This window comes from Hypanus sabinus, chromosome 20 (assembly GCF_030144855.1).
Source record: "Hypanus sabinus isolate sHypSab1 chromosome 20, sHypSab1.hap1, whole genome shotgun sequence".
NCBI classification, from domain to species: domain Eukaryota; kingdom Metazoa; phylum Chordata; class Chondrichthyes; order Myliobatiformes; family Dasyatidae; genus Hypanus; species Hypanus sabinus.
Window position 1 is genome coordinate 36489534 of NC_082725.1, and position 27879 is coordinate 36517412.

A 27879-nucleotide genomic window follows, 5' to 3' on the forward strand; every position below is an offset into this window, starting at 1 on the left:
TTAATCACCATGTCTGTGACATTTGCGGTTAAATAATAGGGATTGCTATTGGCCTTGTTGCTTTGACAGCAATCTTTAACAGTTGCTCCAGAGGTTCTGAAACATCCATAGATTCCACATTCTGTTTTTTTATATACTGAGCCAAATCACAGAGACTAACTCCTCCATCCTTAAAATAGCAGAATACTGGATTTTGCTAAAATCCTTCCTGATTTGAATGGGAAAAGTAGGTCTCATAGAGGACCTCTAACAAGGTTCTGGACAGTAATTGAAATCAGGAGGTTGGGTGATGAAAAATTTTTGCTATCCCAAAAAGAATCAATGCTAGTCCCCCACATATGGGCTAATAAACCCAATATTTTCATAATTACATGAGTAAGTCTGGTACTTGGTATTCATCCTTCAATTGCAGTCTGCCATTGGAACAATTTCTCCAGTCTGCCTCTAGAAACAGAATTTCCATTGGTGTTTTTTTAGTTGATTCAGATTATTCAAATGTTCATTAAAAATCATCTTTCCTAAGAGTTTTTAGTGTTTTGGCCTGTGTTTGTTTTTGGAGTATCAATTGAAAATACAAAACTGTCACAAAAAAAAAAGTGAAATCCAGCTTACTCCAAGAGATTAATATGTTTTGACTTCTTTAACTGTTGACTAAGACAAGGCAGGTCCTCGAACATTCTTCAGCTGTTACACACATTAGGTTTTCCTCCCCATTCCATCTTCACCACTGTAACCTCAAGCCCTACCACCTCAATACGCTTAACTATTGTGAATTGAGCCAACAGTTTGTGAATGTTTAGACCAAGTTATCCATTAGAGAGAAGTACAGGCACACCATATACAGATGAACCTTTGCGTAAATTCAAATGACACAAGAAGAAATTCTCAAGTGCCTTTGAGTAGTCCACTCATTTTACTTTACTCATTCATCTAGGACTTAGGATCACTTGTTCAGTAACATGAGCAATAACCTGTTTATTCAGAAAATTAAAACTGCCTTTTCAAACTTTTTTTATTAACACAAACCTAATTCCTCAAGATGTAGTCAATTAAATTCACATTAAAGCAAGTAGTTATTACCAAATCAATTTTGGAATATTGATTCAAAGAAATAAAAGTAATTTCTATATTACAATGTGCTAACTCCAAGCAGAGGGCTATCTGGAATGCAGATTTCAATATTCAAGTGAGATATAAATGGAATATTTGCCCTAGAGCAGCCATGATGCAACTTCATTTTCTCTTTCTTTACAGTTTTCTATCCCATATATGGAAAAAAACTAATTTCCAGAGTTGTCCTGAGGCGGGAAACAGTCAAAACATCATGTAATCATGCTGTTAGCACACATATTCATTATTCTCGAAACAGAAAAATTCTTTGTCATTTTAATCAGATGTTTAATTATATTCCCCAAAATCTGGTAATTAACTCAAACAGGAATCTCATTCAGTGGTAATAACATTATCTACTATTATCAGTTCGATCAGACATCAGAGATATTAACAGCCCAGTAGAAAATTAATGTGTGGAAGTTTTAAAAAATAATCTTTTAATTAAAGAAGTTTTGCTCTGGTTTGAATGAATGTGATGAAAACCAACCAGAACACAATGTCTACTTTTTCCCTTCTCTGCCACAGCAGCTTGATGAAATATTTATTTAAAGAAGGTTTCTTTGGGTATATGTCTGACTGTTTCCATATCATTTACAATTGGACTCAGAACACCGAAGTGCAATTTGCTCATCAGTGAATTTCTTCACCTTGTGTTACATACACACTTGGACAGCATAACAACATTAGAACTATAGAACCATAGAACAGCACAACACAGAAACAGGCCTTTTGGCCCTTCTTGGCTGTGTTGAACCATTTTTCTGCCTAGTCCCACTGACCTGCACCTGGACCATATCCCTCCATACCCCTCTCATCCATGTACCTGTCCAAGTTTTTCTTAAATGTTAAAAGTAAGCCTGCATTCACCACTTCATCTGGCAGTTCATTCCACACTCCCACTACTCTCTGTGTGAAGAAGCTCCCCCTAATGTTCCCTTTAAACTTTTCCCTTTTCACCCTTAAACTATGTCCTCTGTTTTTTTTCTCCTCTAGCCTCAGTGCAAAAAGCCTGCTTGCATTCACTGTATCTCTACCCATCATAATTTTATATACCTCTATCAAATCTCCCCTCATTCTTCTATGCTCCTGGGAATAAAGCCCTAACCTATTCAACCTTTCTCTGTAACTCAGTTTCTCAAGTCTCAGCAACATCCTTGTAAACCTTCTCTGCACTCTTTCAACTTTATTAATATCCTTCCTGTAATTAGGTGACCAAAACTGCACACAGTACTCCAAATTCGATCTCACCAATGTCTTATACAACCTCACCATTACATTCCAACTCTTATACTCAATACTTTGATTTATAAAGGCCAATGTACCAAAAGCTCTCTTTACGACCCTATCTACCTGTGACACCACTTTTAGGGAATTATGTATCTGTATTCCCAGATCTCTCTGTTATACTGCACTCCTCAGTATCCTACCTTTTACCTTGTAAGTTCTACCTTGATTTATCCTTCCAAAGTGCAATATCTCACACTTGTCTGCATTAAACTCTATCTGCCATTTGTCAGCCCCTTTTTCCAGCTGGTCCAAATCCCTCTGCAAGCTTTGAAAACCTTCCTCACTGTCCACTACACCTCCAATCTTTGTATCATCAGCAAATTTGCTGATCCAGTTTACCACATTATCATCCAGATCATTGATATAGATGACAAATAACAATGGACCCAGAACTGATCCCTGTGGCTCAACACTAGTCAAAGGCCTCCATTCAGAGAATCAATCCTCCACTACCACTCTCTGGCTTCTCCCATTGAGCCAATGTCTAATCCAATTTACTACCTCACAATATATACCTAGCGACTGAATCTTCCTAACTAACCTCCCATGCTGGACCATATCAAAGGCCTAACTGACGTCCATGTAGACAACATCCACCACCTTTCCTTCATCCACTTTCCTGATAATCTCCTCGAAAAACTCTAATAGATTTGTTAAACATGACCTACCATGCACAAAGCCATGTTGACTCTCCCTAATAAGTTCCTGTCTATCCAAATGCTTGTAGATCCTACCTCTTTGTACTCCTTCCAATAACTTGCCTACTTCTGACATCAAACTTACTGGCCTAGAATTTCCCAGATTACTTTTAGAGCCTTTTTTAAACAACAGAACAACATGAACTATCCTCCAATCCTCCAGCACCTCACTCATGGATACCGACATTTTAACTACATCTGCCAGAGCCCCTGCAATTTCAACACTAGTCCCCTTCAAGGTCCGAGGGAATACTCTGTCGGGTTCTGAGGATTTATCTACTCTGATTTGCCTCAAGACAGCAAGCACCTCCTCCTCTTCAATCTGTATAGGTTCCATGACCTCACTACTTCTCACTACTCACTATACACTCTTCACACATGACTGCACCCCCATCTACACCTCCAACTCCATAATTAAATTTGCGGACGATACCACAGTGGATGGCCTGATCTCAGACAAGGATGAAACAACCTACAGGCTCAAAGTGGATCATCTGACGGAGTGTTGTAAGGATAACGACCTGGTCCTTAACACTTCTAAAACAAAATCTATCAATGGCTTCAGGAGATCAGAGTACACACCCCCCCTCCATATACATGGAAAGGTAGTGGAAAGTGTGGAAAACCTAAAGTTCCTTGGAGTTACGTTGTCAAAACTGCTGACATGGACCCCCAACACCTCACTGCTTGTAAAAAATGTACAACACAGACTCTTCTTCCTCAGAAAGCTGAAACAGGCCAAACTCCCACAAAAGCTGTTGCTTAACTTCTACAGAAGCACAATTGAAACCATCCTGACCAAAAGCGCCACAGTGTGGTATGCCAGCTGTACAGCTGCTGAGCGACAAGACCTGCATCGCGTGGTGAAGGCGGCCCAGCGAATTGTCAGGATGGAGCTCCCAGGACTAAACACCATCTATTCCAGCAAGCTCAGGAGGGAAGCCATTAGCATAACCAGAGACACCACACACACTGGCCATTCCATTTGACCCGCTGCCGTCCAGCAAAAGGTTCAGGACACTAAAAGCCAGAACAAATAGACTGAGAAACAGCTTCTACCTCAGAGCTGTGGCCTCCATCACACCACTCCCACAGAACAATGACTGAAACTGTGAGTACACACAAGGACTCAAATACTTGCACTAACGGCACTTTGTGCATTACTGTGATACTCTGGTGCTGCTGCAACCTATTTTCTGCTACTTATCTATTTAATATTCTTTTTCTATTACTGTCTTGTTTCTATCTACCACTTTGATTGCCTGAGAGGAAGCCAAACAAAGTTTCATTTTATCTATGTATAATGACAAGAAAGATCATTCAATTCAATTCAATTCAATACTTGTTTGCCTTATTTCCATAGACACCTTGCCAGTTTCCATAGTAAATACAGATGCAAAAAACCCATTTAAGATCTACCCATTTCTTTTGGTTCCATACATAACCGACCACTATGATTTTCAAGAGGACCAATTTTATCCCTTACTATCCTTGTTAATATACCTGTAGAAGCTCTTAGGATTATCCTTCACCTTGACTGCCAAAGCAACCTCATGTTTTCTTTTAGCCCTTCTGATTTCTTTCTTAAGTATTTTCTTGCACTTTTTATACTCCTCAAGCACCTTATTTGCTCCTTGTTGCCTACACCTGTCATACATTTCTCTCTTCTTCTTTATCAGAGTTCCAATATCCCTTTAGAACCAAGATTCCTTATTCTTATTCACTTGCCTTTAATCCTGACAGGAACATACAAACTCTGCACTCAAAATTTCTCCTTTGAAGGCCTACCACTTACTAATCACATCCTTGCCAGGGAACAACCTGTCCCAATCCATACTTCTTAGATCCTTTCTCATTTCTTCAAATTTGACCTCTTTCCAGTTTAGTACCTTTACATTATGAACACTTTGCATCACAATAGATTAGATATTCATCCTGTATGTGTTCTTTCTTGAGCAGGCTTTGTATAATTTATGTTCTTTTTTTATATGTTACAGTCCAGATGGTATGTGCCTGTGAAGCTGCTACAATTTTTTTATTTGCTCTGACATGCCTACGTGTACTTGTGCATACAGAAATAAACTTGACTTTGACAAATGAAGTGTCCATAATCAACTTAGTCTTTCACACACTTTGAAACTCCAAACTGCACTGAAAACTTTTCACCAAAAATCAGTTCATAAGAACATGCAAAATGCCAGAGGAATTCAGCAGACCAGGCAGCGTCAATGGAAAAGAGTACAGTCAATGTTTTGGGCCCAGACCCTTCAGCAGGCAAACATTTTCCTTGAATTTCCAGCATCTGCAGATTTTCTCTTGTTCTCTAAGAACATAATCCGTTTAGTTGACCAACTAAAAATTTCCCTTGAAAAGATACCAAAAGACAGTGCAATTAGATTAGCCCGAATAACAATTGTCTGATGTTGTTTTGGATTTGTAGTTCCTTTGCCTATAAATTGTCTTTATTTCTGTGATGGATAGGAGCACAAGTTAATCTTTCAAGAACAGTGTGTAAATGTGGTGAGAATTTAGATTCATTGTTGTACCAGCCACCACTGATTGTTAAGTAATTTCTACCTTGGCAATTTTATTCCTGTTACTTGTCCTAATGAACTGCAAAACCCCTTTCCAAAACAAAAATCCAAGTACTATATCAGCACAGAATTGGGGAAATAGTTGCTTGAAGTGGTAGTAGGCAATGTCAAGAATTGGGTTCTCTAGATAAATAAATGGTAATAATGGACAGTACACCTTACGAATGTGTCAGCTAATCTAAAACATGAGAGATTTCAGTCATCTGTTCTGCAATAGAACAAAAGTTCCTGAAAGAAAGCAATATTATTGTTTCCAGGTGATGACACAGAATTCAAAATATCAGTTGCTCATTGTGGTAAAAGGCCAGATAAGGTATAGTCTATAATAGTGTAGGATATGAAATGACTTATAAAGCAGAGTTAGAAAATGAATAGCATCAAAACAAGGAATGGTTACAAGAGAGGGGTATCAGAATCAGAATCACACATACATGTGCCATGGTATGCAATACAAACAGAGGCAATGTGAAGTGAGACTTCTAGCAAGGAGAAGCTGATGATTGGGCAAATTTTCAGTCAACAGGAAGAGTTGCAACATAAAAGGCAGTAAAAAAATCGAAAAGAGTGAATACATTTAAGGGTGTTATATTGGAATGCACATAGCATGTGGAATAAGGTCAATAAATGTAGCACAGTTAGAGATTGGCAAATATGATGCAGACATCACTGAATCATGGCAAAAAGAAGATCACACCTGGGAGCTTAAGGTCCAAGGATACACATTGTATTGAAAGGATAGGCAGGAAGGCAGAGAGGCTAGTGTGGTTCACTTGGTGGAAAAAAAATGAAATTAAATCAGCATGAAGAGGTGACATAGGATCAGACGTTTGTTGCCGCTAGAGCTAAGGAACTGCAAGGGTAAAAAGACACTGATAGGATGAATAAGAAGATCTGCCAACAGCAGCAAAGATGTGATCTACAAGTTACAACAGGAGTTGGAAAATGCATGCCAAAAGGGCAATGTTACAATAGTCATAGGGGATTTCAATATGCAGGTAGTTTGGGAAAATCAAATTGGTGCGGGATTCCAAGAGGAGGAATTTTTCGAATGTCTATGAGACGGCTTTTTAGCACAGCTCGTGGTTCAGCCCACAAGGGGATCAGTCGTTCTGGACTGGGTGTTGGGTAATGAACCAGAATTGATTAGAGAGCTTAAAGTAAAAGAACCCATAAGGACTAGTGATCACGATATGATTGAATTCACCCTGAATTTTGTGGAGAAGCTACAGTCAGATGTTTCAGTATACAGTGAAGTAAAGGAAATTACAGAGGCATGGATGAAAAGTTGGCCAGAATTGATTTGAAAAGAACACTGGTAGGGATGATGGCAGAGTAGCAATGGATGGAATTTCTGGAAGCATTTCAGAAAATATAGGATATAGACATCTCAAAGAGGAAGAAGTGAAGTCAAGATGACAGAAACATGGCTAACAAGGGAAGTCAAGCCAACATAAAATCCAAGGAGAGGACATTCAATAGAGGAAACGGTAGTGGGAAGGTAGGAGCTTGGAAAGAATTTATATACCAACAGGGGGCAACTAAAAAGTCTTTAATAAGGTAAAGATTGAATACAAAAGTAAGCTAGCCAGTAATTTAAAGAGATTACTAAAAGTTTGTTCAGGTACATAAAGTGTAAAAGAAAGGCCAGAATGGATATCGGAGAACAGGAAAACAATGCTGGAGAGGTAGTAATAGGGGAAAAGGAAATGGCAGATGAACTGAATAAGTATTTTGCGTCAGTCTTCCCTATGGAAGTCACGAGCAGTATGGTAGAATTTCTAGGTGTCAGTGGTCATGAAGTGTGTAAAGTTACCATAACTAAAGGGAAGGTTCATGGAAAAATGAAAGGTCTAAAGGTAGATAAGTCAGCTGGACCAGATATATATACAACAGGGTTCTGAAAGAGGTGTCTGAAGATATTGCAGAGGCATTAGTAATGATCTTTCACAAATCACTATACTCTGGAATGATTCCAGAGGACTGGAAAATTGCAAATGTCACTCCATTCTTCAAGAAGGAAGAAAAGCTGAAGAAAGGAAATTATATGGAAGTTAGTCTGACCACAGTGGTTGGGAAGACGTTGGAGCCTATTGTTAAGGACGTGGTTTTGGGCACTTGGAGGCACATGATAAAATAAGCCACAGTCAACATGGCTTCTTCAAGGGAAAATCGTGCCTGACAAATCTGTTAGAATTCTTTGAAGAATTAACAAGCAGGATATACAAAGGAGAATCAATTGATGTTGTGTACTTGGATGTTCAGAAGGCCTTTGACAAGATTCCACATGAGGCTGTTTAACAAGCTACAAGCTGAGGGTATTGCAGGAAAGATTCTAGCGTGGATAAAGCAGTGGCTGATTGGCAGGAGGCAGAGGTGGAATAAAGAGAGCATTTTCTAGCTGGGTGCCGGTGACTAGTAGTGTTCCGCAGGGTCTGTGTTGGGACTGATTCTTTTTACTTTATATGTCAATGATTTGGATGATGGAATTGAAAGTTTTGTTAAAAAAAGTATGCAGGTGATATGAATATAGGTAGTTTTGAGGAAATAGAGAGGCTACAGAATGACTTAGACAGATTAGGAGAAAGGGGAAAGAAGTGGCAGATGAAAGACAATCCTGGGAAATGTATGGTCAAGATAGAAGAAATGAAAAGGATAACCATATTCTAAATGGAGAGAAAATACAATAATCTGAAGTGCAAAGGGCTTTAGGAGTCCTTTTGCAGGATCCCCTGAAGGTTAATTTGTAGGTTGAGTCTGTGGTGAGGAAGGTAAATGCAATGTTAGCATACATTTCAAGTGGACTAGAATATTAAAGCAAGGATGTACTGTTGAGACTTCATAAAACACTGGTGAGGCCTCACTTGGAGTATTGTGAGCTGTTTTGGGCCCTTTATCTTAGAAAGGATGTGCTGAATCTGGAGAGGGTTCAGAGGAGGTTCACAAAAATTATTCCAGGATTAACCGGCTAGTCATATGGAAAGTGCTTGATGGGTTTGGGAATGTATTCACTGGAATTTAGAAGAATGAAGGGTGACCTAGTTAAAACCTATTGAGTGGTGAAAGGCCTTGATAGAATGGATGCGGAGAGTATGTTTCCTACAGTGAGAGAGTCTAAGACCAGAGAACACAGCCTCAGAATAGAGATGCATCCTTTTAGAATGGAGATGAGGAAATATTTTAGCCAGCAAGTGGTGAATCTGTTGAGATTTATACATAATTAAGGCACAGGATGATGAATTCCTGTTTGATCGGGTCATGAAGGGATATGGGGAGAAGGCTGAGAGGAAAAACGGATCACCCATGATGAAATAGCGGAGCAGATTCGATAGGCCAAATGGTCTAATTTGGTTCCTATATCTTGTGGTCTTATATCATAAAATTTGTTGTTACATGGCAGCTGTATGCAATACATAATAATAAAACTATAAATTACAATAAATAATCACACACACACATATATATGTGTATATATCGAGCAAAATGAGAGCAAAAAGGAGAGGTTGTGCTCATGGGTCCATTAGCCATTCAGATATCTGATGACAGAGGGGAAGAAGCTGTTCCTGAAATGTTGATGTGCAGCTTTAGACTTCCGTACCTCCTCCTTAATGGTATCAATGAGAAGAGGCCATGTCCAGGATGAAGAGGGTCCTTAATGATGGATGCCACCTTTCAGAGATATTGCATTTTGAAGGTGTCTGGGATGCTGGGGAGCCTGGTGTCTGTGATCGAACTGGCTGAGTTTACAACTTTCTGCAACTTTTTTCTGATCCTGCGCAGTGGCACTTCCATACCAAATGATGATGCAACCCATTAGAATGCTCCTCCTGGTACATCTGTAGAAATTTGCAGGAGTCTTTGATGATATTCCAAGTGTTAAACTTAGCTTACTGGCTAGAGCTTGCAGTCAAGAGAGCTGTAGAAATGTGTATATTTAGATTGAGTTGAACATCAGTGCACTGCTCTGCAAATGATTAGTTAATTGTAGAATTTTTCATTTGTAAATATCTAAATAGTAGGTAGGTTATATCCTGTGCTTGTTTTTAAATGAGCAGCAATGTCGACTATGTGAATGTACATACTGTTTAGAATGTTGTACCACTTATGATTTTTGATTCTATTGTATAATGTATACTAGTCATAGTTTTATCAACCATTACTGTTAGTAGAGTGTTAATTACTTATGTTACAGGATGCTTTAGTGGTAGCTTTACTCTTTTTACTTGTCTTTGTGAACAATAATACAACAAACTTGCTCTTTTCATTATTATCTCCCACTCTAGAGCTTTGATTGCACATTTCCGGCTTTTGCAGTCCTATGCTATTGAAAATCAATTTAACCTGAAGCAAATCAGGCTTGCAACCATTTCCAGATCAAATCATACAAAATGAGAAATGTAACTGGAGAAAGCTTTATTGTGTATTTTCTTTGCAGCTCAAATGCAGTTTCTGCTTCGGGGCTATACATGATGGTAACACTTATCTACCATTCGGACCATAGCAGGAGAATTTTGTTGTAAGTACTGCGCTCCCTGGAAAATATTATCTTAATCCACAGCAAGGAACCTGCAGATAAAAGATGCATAGCTACATGCTCAACACCTCAAGCCCATGACTCCCCTCCTTACACTGAATGGTTCTTCATTATCACTACCATTTCAATCTTGTACACATTGGTTCAATAACTACCTCACATCCTTGCTTATGGTTATCATTGCGCTAGAACCGATCTCTGGCTTGATCTCAGGGTCCTCTGCTGCTCAACAATGCAAAACTAACATGGTGAGCTCTCGTGTGACCTCTTGCATCGAGAATTTCAAAGTTCGAAGTAAATTATTAGCAAAGTAAGTATATATTAACAAATACAAGCCTGAAATTGATTTGCTTACAGGCTTTAAATGAACTCGGAATAGACTTGTCTCTTCTGGATTCACTTAACGGCAATATAGCTTGATATGCCTTTCAATCAGTTCACTCTTTTGACTTCCTGCCTTAAAGTTGGAGCCACAACTTGATCAGTCTAAATCAGAGAGTCAAATCCACTCTTCTCATGGGCCTAAGTGGCACATCCTCTGAGCAGTGATCCTTCGTGGCTCCTCTTTCATCAAACTTCTACCTTTGTCCTTGCTGAAAACATCAATGTAAGTCAAGATTGACACTTTATCCACATCTGCAGCTGTTCTGTGAGCACACTATATGCTTAAGTGGCATATTTTAGTTGGAATACTAGAATACCATATATAATATGAAAGCCATATGTTACACCATGCAGAAATCAAGGTATAGAAATCCAAACAAGCGCTTTTTTGCTAAACCCAGAAACTTATTAAACAAATGGGGTAATAATAATGTAGCTCAGGAAGACCTAGACAGTTGAAATGATTAAGAGCAAGTAGAAGTGTCATAAACAAAGCTGTAGTCATGTGGCTGCCAACTAAAACTTCTCCAGGAGGGTCCAAATGGCAAGTGCACAATTCTTCTTACCCTCTGAGTCTCTTCAGTGCCAATTGACCAGTGTTTTTTCAAGTCACTATTTTGTTTTCTAGCTTCTTACAGTCCCTAGCCTAGAAGATAGTGGGAACAGGGAGAATGAAGCTGATGACATGCAGATGGAGATAGACTCCATGTTCTAGACGGGATTTCAGTCCCTTTATTTCATTTTTCAGCAGATCATGAAGCCATCTTTAAAAATGCCAAACAGAAGCAAATGAAACTACAGCCCAACACTAGTACTGAAGATAGATTATGCATATTCCATCAGTCAGGTCAGATGTCTGTAGGATTGTTAGTAAAAAGAGAATTAAAATTCAGGATCCTATTTCTATAAAGCAAAGAGTGCTTTATTTCCTGGAAAATCACATTGGATCTTCATTTGCAACCTCACAAAGGCATGGAACTGGCAAATTTAGGTGGATGTTTGGTTATCAAAACATTCATCCGAGCCAATTGAAATAGAATTTGTAAGTGACAGAAATGATATATGGAGATGGACATGAATGTGCTTGCACAAGGTCAGCCAGACCAGTCCTGGGGCTGGAAAACGTGACTATCAGTCTCGTTAATTAACCTGTCTAATAATAGTTTACTAAATGAGAAACTCCCTCTTACTTAGCCACAAAGTACATATGCACCTGTATTTTTGAAAGAACTAGAATAGATTAAGTTAATATAATTGCCACCGCAGAGCAGATAATTCATGCCTTGGTTAGGTTAATATTGCACAAGAAGCTTGACTTCTCTAAACTGTCCTTTATTATATCCTTCATACCTTTCCTTTTTTTCCTTACATTCATGATATGATTTCAAAAAAAAACAAACATGGTTTATTATATATTACATTGCATTATTTTGTTCAAAGCTTTCCGCCTAGATGGAAACAAATCCATTGCAAAGGAACTAATCATGTCAAATGTTCCTCCCCAGCGCTCCATCAGCCTCTGACTTCTGTCATACTTTAGAATTCTATTTGTATGGTTTTACTCTGCAGGCTGTCAGCTCAATAAGTATCAATAAACCATGGAGAGTGAGGATAATGAGGAAAAGGTCCTGTCAGGAAAATGATAAAGCATTCCTGCATTAATTACCGTAATTAGTGTTAAAAATAAGCATCATTTAGATGTTAATTACTCCTCACTTTCCTATCTTCACTAAGCACCTGTGCTGTCTAGCAAAATGAAGGTCCCAATAATGGAATGTGTCCTTTAAAGCAAAACATCAAGTCTGCGATTGACAATTGACAGTACCTAATTCTTTAACAGCTGACACAAAGTTATTAAGGTGACCAAATTTATATTTTGTTGCGACTTGACAGAGAGGCCAGCTTGATTTATTGCTGTCACAGATAGTTCAGGAAAGCATAAGAAATGCACCCTTTTAAAATTCCAATGAGAAAGTCCCTAGGGTAGACTTCCATGAGTCTGAGCTGCTGGAAAAGAACTTCATGCTCAGACAATTCAGCGGCAGAGGTCAGACGAGCCTGCAGGGTTACCTGGGACCATATTCTCTATATGTGTTCATTATATGTAAAATCCTTTGCCTGAAGCATAAATTTATGAAATGTACCCTGACTGTTACAAAGAAATTTGAGTTAATCAATCAAAGTCCACCCACAGTTAAGATCCTTCAGTGCATTTGAATCAACTACAAACCACTTACAGTATGCACAAATCTCTCAAAAATCATTAGTTCAGACATAAGAATGGCTCAACGTAAAACAGCAACTCTTGTTTCAGAAGGAATTAACTTTCCCCATGTCCAAAGCTGCAGAGACAAGAAGACCTGGAATCCATGAAATAGAGGGATGCTTGTAAATTCACAATTCATTAGCAAATACAATAGATTAGTGAATTTATTTACCTTTGCATAAAAATGTTTGTGTTCCTGTTTGCTTTATTGATGAAACTAAGTTATTGTAAGATTTTGCACAAATACGCCAACCGATAAATAATTAGGAAAACCACTCCTCTTGGGTTTGAAGCTGGCCTCATGTGCTAATTGTCCTGATGGTGACTAAGCAGTTTAGTTGAAATAAATTAACACCTTCATCTAAATACATTGCTAATGCCTGTTGTGTGGAAATGCCAGTTACTTCAGGTCCCATTGATCATAAGGTTTTTTTCTATATTAGGAAACACCAATTATACAAACGTACATCTTGTGATGTAGTTCCACTAATTGGCATTTGTGGCACTTAATTTTGATCAGGAGTAAGGTTAGGAAACCCTACACTCAGGGAATGATGTAGCAGAGAAACACCTCAACCCCTTGCGTCCATGCCAGCTATCTAGAACATACGGGTTATGTGTTCTTTTAAATACTTTTTAAGAAGAGTACTTTCTCTCCACCTTCTCAAGTAGAATTCAGTCAACTCCTGGATGAAATTATTCTTCAAATCCCCTCAAAATCTATTTAAACCTATGTCCTCAAGTTTGTGGAAAATGTTCTCAATGTATGGCTCTCAATTTTGTCTACTTCAATCAGGTCCCCTTCCAGCCTTCACCACTCTAAAGAAATCCAGCCCCCCAAATCTTTCCCCTCAGCAGCAGCACTCCATCCCAAGATATATCCTGGTGAATCTTCCATGTTATATCTCCAGTGCAATCACACTCTTCATATGTTGTAGTGACCAGAACAGCACACATTTCTACTCAAGTATGAATCTCAGTTCTCAAAATCCACCCTCACCGGAGGTGGAAATTTGCAAATTTACCTTTACATCCTTGGTATACAGGGTGAAAGAGTAGTACACTGGATTGACTGGGAAAAGACAAATAATAATGATAATAATAGTAGTAGTAATAATAATAATAATAATAATAATAATAATAATAACAAGTACTTTATTGATCCCAGATAGGAAATTCTTTCATTACAACAACAACATTTAAAAACACACTTAGCAATTAGCAATAACTAATAATAAAGAACAGAATAATAATATACACAATAATAATGTACCAATGCACAATGATGTTCAATAATTATGTATGAATTAATAAAGCAGAGACTATTGTACTATGATGTGCGATTTCCTGTTGCACAGAAAAGAACTGATGTAGATGCTTATTGCTTTTGGTAGGAAAGGTTTCCTGTAATGATCGTGGTGACAGCGGAGCTGAATGAGTCCGTTCGAAAGGGTGCTCTGCTGCTTATTCAGTAGATCATGGAAAGGATGTGCCAGATTATCCATAATGGATAGCAATTTGTTTAGTGACCTCCTCTCTAGCCCTAAGTCAAAAGGGTGCAGGTTGTAGCCAAGGACGGAACCAGCTTTTTATTTAGTCTTTTTGCATCACTAGCACCGATGTTGCTCCCCCAACATATAGCAGCAAAGAAGACTACACTTGCTATAAAAGATCTGCGATATCCTTCTGCACACATTGAAGGACTTGGCGTCCTTAGAAAATAGAGTCTACTCATTCCTTTCTTGTAAACAGCCTCGGTGTTGGTTTTCTAATCAAGACTGTTGTTGATATGAACACCCAAGTATTTGTACTCCTCCACAGCTGCAACTTCTTCTCCCAGAATGTATACAGGACTCGATACAGTCCTCTTCCTCCTAAAATTAATCACCACCTCCTTGGTTTTGGCCAGATTCAGGAGCAGGTGATTGTCCACCAGTCCTCTGTACTCTGACTCCTGCCCATCTCTGATACACCCAAACACTGCAGGGTCATCAGAGAACTTCTGAATGTGGCAAGACTCAGAGTTACTGGAAGTCTGAGGTGTATAGTGTGAACAGAATCGGAGATAGGACAGTCCCTTGTGGTGGTCCAGTGCCCCTCAAGCACCCACTCAGAGAGAACCTATCTGTCAGTTTGTCAGTAATTCAGGAGATAGAGGCTTCTGAAGAAATTTCATCCAGTGCATAAATAAACAAAATTAAAGGCAACCAGAGCAAAAACACAAGAGATTCTGCAGATACTGAAAATCCAGAGCAGCATACACAAATTGCTGGAGAAGCTCAGCAGGTCAGGAGCATCTGTGGAGAGGTATAAACAGTCAATATTTTGGGCCAACGCCCTTGGTCAGGACTTCAAAAGCAAACGTAGGCCTGGTTTAAACCAGACAAGGGATTGAGCTCAACGAAGGAGTGCTTCTCGCAGGTCAGAGTCGGTGATTAAAAACAAGAGCTTCACTAGCATTAGTCTGCTGTGTGGGGCCTATCAGTGGTGGCAGCTGAGCTTGATGAACTAAATAAAAGTACAGAAGGGATAAGCGGAGTGGCCATTGTCAGGAGTAGGCCAGTGGCGAGAGAAGAAGCGACAGGCTTTTGCTCATTCAGGCTTTGGCGAGGTAAGTGGGTAAGTGGACTTTGTTATTGGTTTTTCTTTGCATTTTTTTGAGGAATAGAGAGCATGTCTGTAGGATTAGTATTTTGCTCTGGGTGTCAGATATGAGAATCCTGGGAATCTTCCAGTCTCCCAGACAGCCACGGAGATGCAGCTCCTGAAAGACCATGTTAGGCAGTCCTTATGCAAAATACTCTAAAGTTTAACCTCCAGATTGAGTTGGTTCTGAAGAAGGCAAATGCAATTTTGGCATTTATTTCTAGAGGTATAGAGTATAAAAGCAGGAATGTGATGTTCAGTCTCTATAAGGCACTCATCAGACCACACAGAGTATTGTGTGCAGTTTTAGGCTCCTTATTTTAAAAAGGATATACTGACATTGAAGAAAATTCAGAAAAGCTTCACAAGAATGATTCCAAGGAATGAATGTGTTACCATAAGAGGACCGTCTGGCAGCAGAATGTATTCCCTGGAGTTCAGGAGAATGGGGGAGGGGGGTGGAATCTCATAGAAACATTCCGAATGTTAAAAAGGCCTGAACAGATTAGATGGCAAAGTTATTTCCATGGAAGGGGATTCTAGGGCAAGAGGGCATGACTTCAAGATGGAAGGATGTCCTTTTATAACTGAGAAGAGGAGAAATTACCTTAATCAGAGGGTGGTAAATCAGTGGAATTTGTTGCCATGAGCAGCTGTGAAGGCCAAGTCACTGGGTATATTTAAGGCAGAGATAGATGGGTTCTTGTTTAGCCAGGGTATGAAAGGGTATAGGGTGAAAACAGGGGAGAGGGGATGACTGGAAGAATTGGATCAACCCATGACTAAATAGAGGAGCAGACTCAATGGGCCGAATGGCCTACTTCTGCTTGTATATCTTATGGTCTTATGGTGTGAAAATTGTGTCCTTCAGATCTCCTTTAAATATTTCTTCTCTGACCTTAAGCCTTTGTCCATTAAAAAAACTATGCTTACCTACACTATCTATACGCCTTAACAGTTTATAAGACATGATAAAGTCATCCTTCAGCCTCCTTCAATCAAGTGTGAACAATTCTAGCTGTTCTCTTTCTAACTTTGGCCCTTCACTCCAGGCAGCATTGTGATGGATCTCTTCTGCACCTTTTCTACAACAACATCCTTCCTATAGTGAGACTAGCAGAAATGTTTCAATTGTGAAATACCTGTCGAGCTGAAATGTGATTTACAAATCCTGTATCAGAGCACCTGCCTGTGAAGCCTGCCATGCTAAATGTCTTCTTCTCTACCCTATCTATTTGTGCCAGTATCTTCAGGGAGCTATGAACTTGCATCCCAAGGTTCCTCTGGATATTAATACTTTTCTGGCACCTGCTAGTTACTAGGTATGTTTGGCAAGTGTCAGACAGACCAAGATGCATTACCTCACAATTGCCTGGATTAAATTCCATCTGTCATCACTCTACTCAATTTTCCAACTGATTTACATCCCACTGTATTCTAACAGAACCACCCTTGGCATCTACAACTCCAGCAATCTTCAATCCAACAGCAAACTTGTTTATCCGGCCACATTCTCATCCAAGTCTCATATACATGACCCTGAGGGATAACACCAGCTACAGACTTCTAATTATAAGAACATCCCTCCGACTCTATCTCCAAGCCACTTTGGATTCATTTTACCAACACAAAGTACTGGAGTAATGCAGTAGGTCAGGCAGCATCTTTGGAGAGGAATAAACCCTTTGTCTCTGACCAAAATGTCAACTGTTTATTTCTCTCTGTAAATTCTGCCTGGATTGCTGAGTTCCGCCAGCATTCTGTGTTCGTTGCTCAGCATTTTCAGCATCTGCAGAATTGCTTGTGCTTTGGATCTCATATGCTTTAACTAAGGAAGGATATGCTGCCATTGGAGAGTCCAGTGGAGGTTTGTGAGAATGAAAGGGTTGAGGTGCGTTTGATGGTTCTAGGCCTGCACTTGCTGGAAACCTATTGAATATTGTAAAGCCTATATAGAGATGATGGGGAGAAAATGGGTGCAAGAGTCTAAGAGCAAAGGACACAGCCTCACAATAGAAGGTTATCCTTTTAAAATGGATGAGGAGGATTTTTTCTTTTAACTAGATGGTGTCAAATCTGTGAAGTTCATTGCTACAGATGGGTGCAAGTGGTAGATTTAAAACAGAGGTTGACGGGTTCCTGACTAGAAAGGGCATCAAAAGTTACAGGGAGATGGCAGGACAATCGGGTTGAGAGGGATTCAATCAGCCATGATGGAATGGCAGGGGTGACTCAATGAGCTAAAAGGCCTAACTTCGCCCCTATGTCTAATGATCTTATAACACTGGACCAGCTACCATGTGGGACCTTATAAAAAAAACTTACTATAATCTGTCACCTTGTCTTCATTAATATTCTCAGTAGCCTTTTCATAACATTCAGATTGAGGTAGCAGGAAAGAGACTGTACGAAACCACGCTGACTGCTCCTAACTGTTCTCTGACTTTCCAAATAATCATGAATCCTGTTGTTAAGAACTTTTTCCAATAGTTTCCCTCGTACAGACATAAGATCATCAGCACACAAAATGCTGGTGGAACACAGCAGGCCAGGAAGCATCTATGGGGAGAAGCACTGTCGACGTTTCAGGCCGAGACCCTTTGCCCTGAAACTTCGACAGCGCTTCTCCCTATAGATGCTGCCTGGCCTGCTGTGTTCCACCAGATTTTGTGTGTGTAATTGTTTGAATTTCCAGCATCTGCAGATTTCCTCGCATAAGATCACCAGCCTTTAGTTTTCTGTATCATCCTACTGCCCCGCTTGAGGACAGCAATATTAATCATCACTCTTCAGTCTTCCCACATCTCACCCAAGGTTAAAGATGTTGCAAAAAAACTCTGTCCCACAACTACAGCAATTTCCTCCACTTCTTCCCATAATACCTCAGGGCAGATTTCACCTGGTCCTGGAGATTAGTCTACCTTAATGTGTAACAGTATCTCTTACACTTCCTCTTTAATGATCCCATCTTTCAACATAAGTCTCCTCTAATTCCCATCCTTCTCCATAGTGACTACTGAAGTATTAATTCGGAACTCCACATGTATGCCCAGCTCCACAAAAAGACTTCCCTTTAGCTTCTAATATACTGAATTTATATTCTAATATTACTGAATTTGCGTAAGTGATCCAATTTCTCAATAAGATTACAGGATCCTTCAGTATATAGTTGGATAATGAGTTAAATTACATGGAGGTTCAAGAGACTGCAGATGCAGGGATCTGGAGCAACAAACAGTATAATTTACAACACAGTTAAATCAAACCATTTCTTCAAGATTTAGCATTGAAATAATGGACTATAAAGCAAAGATGAGCCCTTCAGGTGCTTTGTTATTGTATGGTACTTCTGGCCCCAATGTAAATATTGGTTCTAAGCTCCAACTCACCAAAGTAATTCACACATAGATAATGATTGTAAATAACTAGATCACTGTAATGATACATTTATAACTCCTTTTAGTTATTTAGGCACATCAGTCATCTGGACATGTTTGAAGATCCATCTGATGGATTGGGGCAATTTAAAATTCCTCAAACCAAAAGAGTGCATCATTTTGTGCAATTACTTACATTTTACAACATCACTGTAAATTAATCATTGTCTATCAAGAAAACATTAAATCAGCCTGAGAGCTCATTTCTTTTTATTTATCTGTTTATTAGCTAGAATGTGGGTGTTGTTTGCAACAAAAGCATTTTTACTACAATAAGCAAAAAGTATAAGGACTACAGATCATCCAGCCACCCAACCTGTCCTATCCTATTGTGTTGCCTTCTGCACCATTTATCCTGCTGCTTCATGTTAATATCCTGCTTCTATTTGGCAAACGAAATCTAATAGAGAGTGAGGCCTCCATCAGTCAGGGTCAACCATGGATATTGCACCCTTACTGTCTAGAAATGCAAGCCTGGGCAATATGATATGGAGAGCAAGCTGTTGCCCATGTAGTAAGCTCTCTTTCTCCACGCATCTGATGAACCCAAAGGAAGAGCAGAGCTTGACACAGTTTGCTACCAGCAGCATTGCAGGAGTTTTCGGTCAGTGTTGAACTCAGCGTAGATCTGCCTCAGGAATTCTAGCTCCAGGTACTTCCTTTAGGGTTTACTCCCGAAGCCTTCCCCGTGAGTGGGTATAGCCACAAGGCAGCGGAGGTTTGAAATGAAAGATTTCCTTCTTAAGCTGCCAACCATGGCTGACAATCCCCATCTGCCCAAAGTAACTGGTTTTAAGGCACCTGTAACCCACCTTTGCCCCTTCTCCTGTCAGTAGAAACTATTCCACCGGGCTTAGTAGCTAAGCCACACGTAAAGGCCAGGAGCTAGTCTTGGTTGTCAGAGGCTATTTGAGGCACACAGCTTTGGGAACATTTAATAAGTAGTGGGAGCTTGTCCCCATTACCACACCCGGCTCTCTCAACTTCAAGGAACTTAGGTCTAATAAGACCACAGCAAAAGGCATTCAGCTATCCTTGGTGATTATTATAACACTTGTCATTATGGTGTTCATGTATCATTAAAAGTTCTTTTACATTCATCCACACTACCTTCCTTCTCCTCCTCCCAACACTGAATGGGCTTTACAATCAGGAGTTCATTACGTTGCTCCAGACAAGTGGTTCCCAAAGTGAGTGATATCACACATGGAGGGGGGGGAGGGGATGATAAAGATAAAGGGATTGATGGAGGTTGGGTGCATGGTAGAAAGGGAAAGCCGAGGTATTACAAGCTTAATCTAAGAAATAAACCACTTATCATAAACTTTTGATCCTCAGTGCCTCATATTTGATTACAATAATCATGCAGTCACCTCATCGCTTGCTAACCCACCAGTCTCGTAGGCTTTGCTCAAAGCGCATTATAGTTGTTGAAAAGCAATGTGACACTTCTGTAAGTGGCATATCATGAGAAATCTGGACTGAAGAAATTGTGGTATTTCTGGGCCTACCCCATAGATTATTACTACCGTAGTATAATGTTAGCTAGCTTAATTCCTGTACTCTAATCACACAGTGACGCAACTCGTGTGCATTGGGCTATGGTGTTCAGTGGGGTAAAGTTCAGAATCTGCTCTTTCAAATGGTCTTGACCGCATGGCCCAGCTGAGATATCACTGCCCCACTAAGTACCTTGAGACAGGGAGTCAGGTTTTACCTGAGCTATAATGATGTCACAACTGACTTCACCCTTTATTCATCGCAGACAGCACTTGAGGTTGGACTTAAACAGCAGATGAAGGACCATGTTTGTTAATCCACAACGAAAATGGTAGAAACAGACAAAACACAAAAGTGTAGACAGTATAGTATGGAGTATCTGAAATATGAATTTATACCAGCACCAAGCCACTAATAGCAGCCAATGCGTCTGTTTCGTGAAACTTCTTTTTCCAAAATGAGGCAATGAAGCCATCAAGGCTCCTTGAACATTTGAGGAGAATAACCACTGATAAATTAAACAACAGCTTGTCTTTATTTTCGGTCACTTTGTGAAAACTTTCAGAAATGGAAAACACTTCAGAACATGTTTGCCAGCATTGCACAACAAAACAGTGATGGTTTGCGTGCTTCACACAGCATTTTCTTGCTCATTGATAAATCTGTAAAGTTCCATACAGGTGGAGAAGAACTGATTCTGCGAGCAGAAAGGGAGAATCTGAGTATGGTTTTGCATAATTTACCAGACCAAATAATTAAAGTGATTCCACTCAGAAACAACGCTTTTCAAAGATAAATAGATGAAGTGTTTGAGAATGTGCAGGACACATTGTGCATCATACTTAGGACAACAGAATTTGCTCTGCAGTACGATGAGTCAACTTTGGCAGGCAACGGATCTTTGCTTCTTAGTTATATTTGCTTCTTGGTTATATTTGCTTCTTGAAAGATGAAGGCTTGATTCAAGACTTGCTATTTGCAAGGGGACTAGAAACAGATACTAAGGGGGAGTCAATATTTTGGGTGGTTGAGCAATTTTTTGAAGAGAAAGATATTCTGCTTACCGACATTCTTGCTTGTACAACAGATGGAGCACCATCAATGACAGGACGCTACTGTGGGGTTATTACTTTCTTGATAAAAGCTGTACCGAACTTGTTTACCATTCATCGTGTAACTCATACACATCTTTTTTCAACTAAAACCTTAGGGATTGGCTGCACGAATCATTAAATACTATTAGTACAGTGGTAAATTGAATCAAGTCCCATGCTCTCAATTCTCAAATATTTCAAGAGCTTTGTATTGAGAATGATGAACAGTTCACCACTTGCTATTGGACATAGAAATCAGATAGCTCTCAAAATGAATCTACCTGCACTTTTTCAAACACTTGATAAAATTCATTGAAGACTCGAATCCTTAATTTAGTAATCAACTCAAGAATATTAGGCAAGACTTTACTTATTTCTTCACATTATTCATAAAGCTTAATGAAATCAATCCGTAATTGCAAGAAATAATGTGAATCATATCAAAGTCAAATGAGTTGCCTCCACATTATTGTAATTTAATAAAGAAGTTATTTTCTTTGTAGCCTTAAACAGATTTGAATCATGTTTGCAATTATTTATCGCTACTTTGAAGTTGCAGTTCCTATTTTCTTTCACTGTGCATTGTAAATCAAATTTCTTTATAGTATTTATGAACTGGGTGGAAAAGGAGTGGGCACTGTGGAAGACAAGGGGGCAATAACTCAAATATGTTTGGGAACCACTGCCCTAGATGGTCAGTGTTACCATTCAGAACTTGAATATGATCCAGAGGTTGTAATTAAAAATCATTGGATTTATACATTGGATACCATAAATTCCAGTGTATAAGTCGAGAATTTGGCCCTAAATTTTGGTCCTAAAGTTAGGGGTCAGCTTATACAGAGGGTGCCAACTTTGGGAAAACGAATACACGGAAGACAGGTGTATTTATTGGCTGATTTTGAGTCAAATGGGTTCAACTGTTGACGCATGAATTCTTTGGTTTGTTTAAACTCACATCTAGTGGCTGAAGCACGGACATCAAACCACTAGGGATGACCGCAATGTCTGCATTTTCATTTTCCAATGCTGCTTTTGTCTCACCTGACAAGTGTGCTTTGAACATGTCCCAGACAAGAAGCGACTTTTCCTTCCTGACACCTTCAGGACTTTGACACCACACCTCTTTAACCCACTTCAAACAACCCGCTTTGTCCATCAAGCAGCGTTCTTGAACGTAAATTTTCTGAGCAATCCTTGTTTTGTTTGCATGGTACCTTTTTACCGAGACAGGTGGCATCCTATGTGATGTGACAGGTGCCTCTCTCCACTTATTTAACTAAATGACTAGACTCTTATGGTTCTATTCTTCTTAAATCACAGCCGCAGTATCATATGCATTGGCTGCTTTACCATCTTTTGCATAAGTAATCCCCAATGGTCCTCAAAAGACTCAATCTTGATCTCATTTTATTTTTCATCTAAAATGTTCCCAAATCACAGTGCTGATAGTTACATTTATCTTGTTGATGCCCAGTCTGACCTCACTGTCAGCCCTCCCAAAATCGTTGCTAAGGAATTTGTGGATGTTAACTAGTGCAATTTCTATTGAAAGTCTACTTGTCCATCAGGATCGGTGCATGTTCTCAATCCAGAAAGTTGTTGTGGACCCTTTGCCTCCACAGATTCTACCTGACCGCCTAAATTCATCTAATGTTACATGTTAATGCACAATTAAAATGGGAAGGTAATCAAACCAGAATATAGTGACTTAATACAAGCTCCATTTGATAGGAAATGAAGAAATTAAACATTTAATGTTCAATATTTTAAATCTGCAACAAGATAACATTTGCTTTCAACTAAATTTTAGAAACAAAATTCTCTGTGAACATTTCAGACATAAAGAAATAGAATTATACAGCACAAAAATAGGTCCTTCAAACTACCAAGCCCTTACTGACCTTCAACTGCCTGTTTAAAGTAATGCTGCACTAATCACACTTTGTTTTCCACACAATCTTGTCAACTTTCCCAGATTCTACCACTTGTCTACACATACCATGTTGACCTCTGCTGCATGTTTTCCTTCTAATATTGGCAATGACAACAAATAAAAAGCATTCAGCTTTGACCTTCTATTCATATTTGTTTACATCCAAAAGAATCAATTTATATGGCCTACATTGCTCTGATTGATAGAATAGTGAAATAAATGCACACGTAAATCTTTAGAGAAGGAATTTGGTACATGAAAGGTGACAGCTTTTAAACATTGTAGACATGGTGGAGAACTGGAACTAATTGGGGACGTTTCATTGAGCCAGTACAAACACATTGAGCCAAATGACTTCATAGTGTATTCTAATAATGCAATTCTTGCTGAATTTACTTTTCATTCATCTGCTATCATCTGACTGGATTAGATTTGTGTTATTTTGTTCCTTGGATTCATGCCTAGAAGGGCTTCAATGAGATGGCAAAAAAGTGACATCTACAATGGTGCTAGAAAGTTTGTGAACACAGTAGAATTTTCTCTATTTCTGTATAAATATGACCTCATAAATAACACAATAACATTATACTTGTTCATTTAATTATTGAGAATAATGATTCAATATTACATGTATTTGTTGGGAAAAATATTGGAACCTCTGGGATACAAAAGCTATTTGGAGTCAGGTGTTCCGATCAATGAGATGATATAGCTATACAAACAACACACAAAGCCAGGTTGCTGACAGAGCCTACTCTTCTCAAGAATGCATATTATGCCTCAATCAATACAACTTTGAGGACCTTAGAAGAAGAATTGTAGAGGTGCATGGAACTGGAAAAGGTTACAAAAACATTTCTAAAGACCTGAGTGTTCATTCGTCCACATCAAGAGATATAATCTAAATATGGAGAAAATTCAGTACTTTTGCTACTCTCCTTTGGATCAAAGATCACACCAAGAGCACAACGTACACTGCTAAAGGAGATGAAAAAGAACCCAAGGGTAACAGCAAAAGACCTGCAGAAATCTCAAGAACTCGCTAAAGTCTCTGCTCATGATTCCTCTATAAGAAAAAACAGTGGACAAGAATGGTTTTCATAGAACACCATGGAGGAAACCATGCTCTCCCCAAAAAAATTGTTGCATGTCTCAAATTTGCAGACCACTTACTTGTTCTGCAATCCTTCTTGAACGATGTTCTGTGGACAGATAGACAAAAGTTGAACTTTTGGCAGAAATGCACATTGCTATGTTTGGAGGGAAAAGGACACTGTGCACTAACACCAAAACTTCATCCCATCTGTGAAACATGGCGGAAGGAGCATCATGGTTTGTGGCTGCTTTGCTGCCTCAGGGCTTGGACAGCTTGCTGTTGTTAAGAGAACAATGAATTCAAAATTGTATCTAGACATTATACAGGAGAATGTCAGGGCAATAGTCCATCATCTGAAGCTTAATGGAAGTTGAAAAATTTAATGAGACAATGATCTGAAAGACAACAACAGAATGGTTTAAAAAAAAAGAAAAATTGTGTTTTGGAGTGGCCAAGTTGAAGCGCTGACCTTAATTCTGAAGAAATGAACAAGTATAATGTTTTTTTGTGTTATTTGTTTAACTGAGTACTCTTAATCTAGCTTTAGGATTTGATCATATATGATCTAACTTTTGGTTGTAGTTATGCAGAAATAGACACAATTCTACAGGGTTCACAAACTTCCTAGCACCACTGTAGAAATCAGGCAGAGAAGACATATACTCTTTTTTCTGAACATGCTAGGAAGCTAACTCTACACTTTATTCCCAGCACACAGAGAGACTGGGTTCTCTGAACATCGACTGTATTACTGTTTATATATTCAGAGACTTTTAGAGCTAAAAAAAATTCATTAGTTTTTTAAGATATGAAAATGTTATAAACAGCCCAGTTTAATGAATATTAATGGAACCTATGGGAATGGATTACAAAAATTTGCTTAGTATAAATTAAGGGGAATGAATGAAATAGCGCAAAGGGTAAGTGAGAAGGAATTTAACAGGCTTGAATCAAGAGACCTGGAAGTCGATTTAAGTTCTACCTTCAAGTTAGCTGAAAAGGATACTGAAGGAACCACCTGAAGTCTTTGCTCACCATCAATCACACTGACCTAATTTCTTAATTTATACGATTCTGTTTTGTCCCTTCTCTATGAGATATCTAACCAGATATCTTCACCTGTCCAGGTGGAAGTAGATCTAACACCACTACCTGAAGAGAAGTAGCCAACTTAATGCCCTGCCCAATGTTTGCCCTCTCCAAATGATAGTAATTATGAAATCCCATTTGCAGGACATCAGGGTGCAAAAGGACTGCTGTCTACTACATGACACAACTTCAGAATATATTTATAGGTTGCTAAGCATGCTCTGCCATATGTGGATGTACCTCATATGTCAAGTACAGATAGTTACCGAAAATATTAAACTTCGGTTTCAGCGTTACATGCAGAATTAAGTGTCATAATCAGAGTCATAAGAAATTCTGCAGGATGTGTAAATCCTGAGCAACACACATAAATTGCTTGAGGAACTGAGCAGGTCAGGCAGCATTTATGTATAGAGGGTACTATTGACTGTTTATTCCCCTCCTTAGAAGATGCCTCACCTGATGAGTTCCTTTGGCATTTCACATCTGTTGCTGAAGCATTATGATATTTTACAAACAAAAATTACTCAGACCACATCTCTGTTTTGCTAATCCCAGCATACAGACCGCTCGTCAGGCGCTCCAGACCAGTTCAGAAGCAGGTGAAAACCTGGCCAGCGGGAGCCATCTCTGCTCTTCAAGACTGCTTTAAGCACACTGACTGGCACGTGTTCAGGGAGGCTGTAACCGATGGCGACTCTACCAACTTAGAGGATTACACAGCATCGGTGACCAGCTACATCAGCAAGTGCATCGATGAAGTTATTCTGTCCAAGTCTATCACTACACGTGCCAACCAGAAGCCATGGATGACTGTGGAGGTGCGTGCGCTGCTGAGGTCCCGCGACTCCGCCTTCAGAGCAGGCGACAAGGCAGCTCTAACAACAGCAAGGGCCAAGCTGTCCCGAGCCATCAGAGGGGCAAAGCGTGCACATGCCCAGCTAATCCACAGCCACGTCCAGGACAGCGGCAACACACGGCGTATTTGGAAGGGCACCTAGGACATCACCAATTACAGGACAACATCACCTGACTGTGTGGGTGATGCCTCCCTCCCAAATGCATTGAATAACTTCTACGCCCAGTTTGAGGCAGAAAATAACATGGTGGTGAGGAAGTCCACCCCTCCTACAAATGGCCAGGTGCTGTGTCTCTCCGTGGCCGACGTGAGAAGAACCCTGTGCAGGGTCAACCCACGGAAGGCTGCTGGAGCAGACAACACCCCTGGTAGAGTGCTCAGAGGATGTGCAGACCAGCTAGCAGATGTTCTCACTGACATCTTCAATATCTTCCTGAACCATTCCAACATGTTTCAAGGCTGCCACCATCGTCCCCGTGCCAAAAAAATCTTCAGTGTCCCACCTCAATGACAACCATCCCATTGCACTCACATCCATCATCATGAAGTGTTTTGAGAGGCTCGTCATGAGGCATTTCAAGACCCTGCTGCCCCCCCTCACTGGACCCCCTGCAGTTTGCGTACTGTCCCAACCACTCAACAGATGACACCATTGCCATCACCCTCCACCTGACCCAAACCCACCTGGACAAAAAAGACACATATGTTCGGATGCTGTTCATAGACTTCAGTTCAGCATTCAATACAATCATCCCTCAGAAGCTGATTGGAAAGTTGAGCCTACTGGGCCTAAACACCTCCCTCTGGATCCTAGACATCCTGACTGGGAGACCTCAGTCAGTCCGGATCGGGAGCAGCATCTCCAACACCATCGCATGGAGCACAGGGGCCCCTCAGGTCTGTGTGCTCAGTCCACTGCTGTTCACTCTGCTGACCCATGACTGTGCTGCAACACACAGCTCGAACCATATCATTACGTTCACCGATGACACAACCGTGGTGGGTCTCATCAGCAAGAACGACGAGTCAGCTTACAGAAAGGAGGTGAAGAGGCTAACGGACTGGTACAGAGCCAACAACCTGCCTCTTAATGTGAATAAGAGATGGTTGTTGACTTCAGGAGGGCATGGAGCGACCACTCCCTGCTGAACATCAACGGCTCCTCGGTAGAGATCGTAAAGAGCACCAAATTTCTTGGTGTTCACTTGATGGAGAATCTCACCTGGTCCCTCAACACCAGCTCCATAGCAAAGAAAGCCCAGCAGCGTCTCTACTTTTTGCGAAGGCTGAGGAAAGTCCATCTCCCACCCCTCCATCCTCATCACATTCTACAGGGGTTGTATTGAGAG